This window comes from Hibiscus syriacus, unplaced genomic scaffold (genome assembly GCF_006381635.1).
Source record: "Hibiscus syriacus cultivar Baekdansim isolate YM2019G1 unplaced genomic scaffold, ASM638163v2 tig00016004_pilon, whole genome shotgun sequence".
Lineage (NCBI taxonomy): Eukaryota > Viridiplantae > Streptophyta > Magnoliopsida > Malvales > Malvaceae > Hibiscus > Hibiscus syriacus.
The window spans coordinates 534,459-540,458 of NW_024062379.1; the positions used below are offsets into that span (position 1 = coordinate 534,459).

General features: G+C 32.8%; 1 pseudogene; it reads right to left on the bottom strand.

Moving 5' to 3' along the window:
- Positions 1–2,537: 2,537 nt before the first annotated feature.
- On the bottom strand, positions 2,538–5,537 carry LOC120208167 (annotated as a pseudogene).
- Between the last annotated feature and the right edge of the window lie 463 nt (positions 5,538–6,000).

Sequence of the window (6,000 nt, forward strand, 5' to 3'; positions counted from 1 at the left end):
CAACCTCAATGTACTCACATACCTTAAGTTCTCAAAAGTATACATGGGCTAATACATGGTCTTTAAAGAGAGTAAATAAATTAATTGATTTGATACTATGTATGTTTTGTTCTGAAATAGTATATGTGTTCCATGGTATGTATAGAAATGTTCGGTATATACTTATACTATAAAAAGGTATTAAAGTGTTTGCATTATCATATGTTATCATGTATACTGAATCATATGCGATATGATTGAATTCATAGATTGCATGTTTATATTTATGAGAAATGCATTATTATTATGTTTATGCCTCACTAAGTCTATGACTTAGCGTGTAAGTGTTTTACACGTAGGTACCGAAAAGCAGATAAATCCATTATAAGCTCAGTAGAACAACATATCTCCACTTGAAGGTCAGATCAGAAGTAAATTAGATAATATGTTTTACCATGTGATAAATAGGTTGGCATGTAAATAAAGTAGGTAAATTAAGTATTTATGCTCTGATCGAGTTTTGTAATATTTTAAACGTATTTATGTAAATATAAATGCAAATAAATGAACGATTAAATTTTTACGAGTGTTATGTACAATTTACGAAAATCACTGTAGCAGTGCATCGATGCATAATTGTCATTCGAAGTTTTATGCATCGGTGCATTGTAGCAGGTTACTGTTCATATCGTATTTTACTGTTCATAAAAGGTATATTTTCTTAAATTGATTATAACGAGCATAATTCAATAATATATTATCATATTTTCTTAATATAATTTCAAATGTTTTGTTATTTTGTAAGAAAATTATTTGAAAAAGTTAATATGACATCTCATATTCGTATCCGGGTCGGGTACGGGTTAGGGTGTTAATATGATTCCAATGCAGTTCCGGGTCTCAGCCCAGATACCCAAGGGTATCTTAGATAGGCTAGAGGGTGTGTGCCCCGAGATGCAGGACCCTTCAACCTCTCCATGATGCCTACCTCAACTTTGTGTGTTTTTGTATGCTTACGTCTTTGTCTACTAGCATTCCCATACAGTGAATGCATGTAGTATAGTAGAGTTATTTGTGTGATACTGAGCTTGTGAGCTCAACATTCAAAATTTGTTTTTGTGCGTAGATTCTTAAGATATCTTCTCAAAGAGCTTATCGCCAGTCCATGATTCCATATTTGCCAAGGCATCTGAGTACGCCTGAGTCTATTTAGAGGGCATATACTATTTAGTGGCCCTTGTATATTGAGTCGTAACTCTATTTTGATACAAATGATGTGATATTATTTTGAGATATATTTGAGAGCTCCCCATTTTTGTAAACTTAAATACATATAATTTTTCATGTTCGATTTCAAATGATGATATCTTAATGAGAATTCTGATTCTGTTTTAAAACAAAAAAATTTTTGGGTTAGCCACTTCGGTGGTCCCTTGTAATACTTTATTCTTTCGACCTTCAGGTCGGTTCAGATTATAGTATTACATTATCAGAGAATTTGAATAAACATAAATTTTATCTCAAGATATTAGACGTTCCATTAATATTTTATCTTTAGCAAAATATTCACTTTAAGGGATATATGGTGTAGTAATCAAGCACTGATAATAAAAACATGTTGAGCATATAATGTAATTATGTTAATCATTAATACTTCTTTGAGCCAATCAATATTAACATATCACATGTTACATGTATATAACTTTTATATTTAAAAAGAAAATAATTTTCATAACTGAGATCATTTTAAGACTTATCGCTTCAATTAAATCATTTCAAAATAAATATCAATATTCAAATTTAGTATTTTAATAATAATTAAAGGTCAATACTGAACCAACAACCAGTTGGTCTAGTGGGATGAGTCCCTACATTCCTTAAGTAAGGTCAGGGGTTTGAACCCTGACGTTTACGAATAGAGCAAACTGGTTTGAGAGGGTCACCCTCGCCTCTGCAGTACTTGATATGGATTAGTGGATCAATAGATCGAATACCAGTGATTGTTTCAAAAAAAAATCAAAACTGAAACTTTTGATTGCGCTGCAATTTCTGAAATAACTCAAATAACGATATCTAAATGGTGCTATTATAAATCGAAAACTCTAAGTCTTTAATTGTTTCTAAAACATTCCTTAAACATTCCTTAAACATTCATTTAATTCATAATTGCATGAATCACAAAAACACATAATCATCTTGATATTTTAAATAAATTAATCTACGGAAAATAGATACATCTTGTTTCAACTAACATATTAAAATATTAGACATAACTAAAATATAAATTAATTTATTTTAATATATATATATATATATATGAGTTAAAATCCATTTATACAATGTAAAACTTTTTAGTTTTACACATATTTAAGATCGTTGAAAATTGATATTTTTAATTAAACCAAATTGATATTTTACATATTTTATATACTATATTAACAATATATAAAACCATATACATCAAAATAGACAAACTTTTATAAATATAACATATATAACCTATGTATTAAATAATTTGGATAGAGAATTAAAGTATCATACATTACAATAGCTAATGTTCAATCAAATAACGCAAACAAATATGCATCTTTTCCAAATTTAAGCCCCGAATCTGTTAAGATTTCCTCCTGGAAAATTAGCAGATGCCAGAGGTTTCAACGGCAGGAAAGACATGAAAACAATTTGGAAATAAAAGAATTGCGGTTTGGCCTTTCAACCTCTTTTCCCAATTCAACAATCTCGGATTCATTGTTTCCTTCCGCTCCTTTTTCCTTTAGGTATTCGTCACAGAACTTGTCGAAAGCGTCATGGACATACTTAGCAGCCTCTGCAACTGTCATGTTCTCCACAAGTTTGTGTGGATAAATGTCACTTTTATGGTCTCCCTTCAACACTGCTGCCATTTGCACCAATTCTTCTTGAAAATCGCTTAGTTTCTCCGTCTCTTTCGCCTCGGTACGTCTCGTCTTCACCGGCTCGGGTATTGTAGCTGCAATGCATAGTGGATTCGGGTCATCATCATCAATGCATGAGTTCTATAATACATATTTGATTTAAGTAGTGACAATATCTGGTAGTCGCATTAGCCTCGACTAGTCGGCAGTCGAGTCGGGGCAACCTAGATTACCTGGACAATCTGTTCTTGGGTTCTTCCTGGTTAGAACACCTTCAAAAGTACCAGCCCAAGCATCACGTTTCGTGAGGAACTCTTTTAGATTGAATATCTTTTTGACAGTTTCCGGAATCGATGAATGCTCGAATTCTGAAGTCGGATACGGCCCTGAAGGCCCATGTATCACTGCAGATTTCATTAGCAAAACAGTTACTGTATGATCCCCATAAATCACAAGTTTAAGCAACAACATCAAAGGAGACTAAACTTACATGTTCCTGGTTCAATCAAGGGAGAAACAAAGAATGTAGGAACCCTAACACCAAGCCGGTCGAACTTGAAACAATACGGTTCGGGACAATATCAATAGGGCTCGGGACACCGGTTGTAGGAGTTGGAACATGGTCATAAAATCCTCCATGTTCATCATATGTGATTACTAAAAACATTTCATTCCATTGGGGGCTGGCTCTTAGTGCCTCATACACTTCCTTGACAAATTTTTGACATTCTGAGACATCATGGGATGGATGGTCGTCGTTTGCAGGCAACAGCAAGAGGTTGAAGTATCGTTGTTCGATTACGACGTAGTTCGGGAGCTTCCCTTCTTCGCAATGCTTCTTGAAGTGCAGATCGAATTGATGGAAGTTTTTTAAGTACTTCAATTGTCTTAGGTTCCTGGTAACATGGCAGGGGAGCTTCCTTAAATCTTTACATAGAGAATTTTGCTCTTTAGATGGATTTTTAGCAGTGGAATGATTCAAAATAAGGCAAGCCAATGTTATTTACTAGTGTTCACTTCTCGGTTTTAATCGAATTAATTGACTGTATCGAATTAATTCGGTTAATGGTTAATTCGATTCAAAATCAATTCATTAACCAAATTAACTGAAAATATTAAATATTAAATATTTATATATATTAAATACATATTTTAAGCTCAAACTCATTAAGACTTAAGACTCAACTATTTTCTAACCACACTAGACCCATTAAATTGTCAATACCTAATTAAATTTTAACCCAAATAAAACCATACTTCTATTAAACTCAAATTAATCTAACTAAAATTTTTTATATAAGTTTCGGTTAATTTGATCATCGATCTAATTAACTGAAATTTATTTGATTCAATTAACGACTTTTTTTAAAAAATATCAATTCTATTAATGACTAATTTTTTAATTAATTCAATTTTTTAGAATTTGGTTCAGTCGATAGTTGAATCAATCAACTGAACACCCCTAATAATTACCAAGGTGATATTGTTACTAGGATCATGTTATTGCTCTAATTTAGAGTCACCGTTAATAATTATTAATTATTGAACATTAAAGATGACCGTGCTTGATCTTATTACAAACCCAATGTATTAAGTTCAGCGGGGAAATTGAAAAGATTTAAAGTACAGTGAGGGAAATAGGAGGGAGTAAAATTCAGTTACTAAATTTGTAATTTACCCATTATTTTTTATAAAATATTTTACATAAAATATTAGTTTTAAATTAAATTAAATTTTATCTCACACTATATGGATAAATAAAAATATTTTATGTATAAAACATATTTATAAAAATTAATTTAATAAATAATTATTGGTGGAATATAATTTTCTTTTAATCTTATGTTCAATTTATTAAATAGTTTTAGTCATTGAATTTAAATATGATGTAAAAGTAAAAAATAAAAAAAACTTAAAATAATATTAAATAAGGATAATGAAAAATTAATACCAAAAATAATAATACTATATAAATATAAAAAATTATATAAAATAAGTGAAAAATTTATTACCTATTGAATTACCTGTAGAACAAGGTCGATGGAGGGTACTGATAATGTATCCCAAAACTAAATCCACTTTCATCCAATGACTCAAATATTGTCTTTTGAGGGAACCCTTCGATCAGCTTCATTGTGTCATTGCTCGTGAGTCCATGCGACGTAGCCGAGTGAACGAACATCCGGTTCGGTTGCGTCGAAGCCGGCACCGACGCAAACCACCGGTCACATACCGCGAAGTTCAATGCCAGCTCTTTGAAAACAGGCACTGCATCGGGCACAAACCCTTTCATCACTGCCTCTGCCATCCCCTTTTCCATGCCTTCCGCGTTTTGAACGAAGCCATTCATTGTCGGCTCATGGGGAGGGTTAGGGTTGTCCGAGGTCCAAGGCCGACCGAAGACTTGCTCGTAAATGGCTTGGATCGAGTGACCAGGGTTAGGGTCGACATACTCTGAGTTGTCCTTGAAGAAGATCAATGGTGAGTTAGGGTCCGATATGGATATCGGATTGGATTCGGAGCCAGTTACGCCATCGATTTCGTGGTTGAGGGACTTGAACCAGCCTAGCATGTGATCGAATGAGCGATTTTCTTGGACCAATACGACTATGGTTTTGATGGGATACGAAGACGAACCACTGATGCTTTCGGAAACCATTGTTTAGATTTGAAAGGTGTTAAGAAAATAATGGGATATGTATTTGATGGAGTTTTGGAGATGGAAGAAACCCTACTAATATCAGCGATACATTCGGTTCGAGAGACACATAAGAACATTGAGCTCGAAGTTTAATGTAACTGATTCATACAATTATTTTTAGGGATAAAGTATGGAAATAGTCCCCCAACTATAGGGTGTTGCTTTGTTGAGTCATCAACTATTAAAAGTTACAAAATAGTCCTCCGACTATAGGATGTTGTTTTGTTGCGTCCATCAACTATTAAAAGTTACAAAATGATCACATGACTATTCATATGTTTCAAACTCGTCCTTTTTCGTTAAAAATTTGAGGAAAGTCTAAATTGGACATTAACCTGTTGACTGAGATATGATAGTGGTTTGAGATTTTGGGATCGAATTTTATCATATCACAGTTAGCAGGTTAAGTCCAACTTAGACTACTGT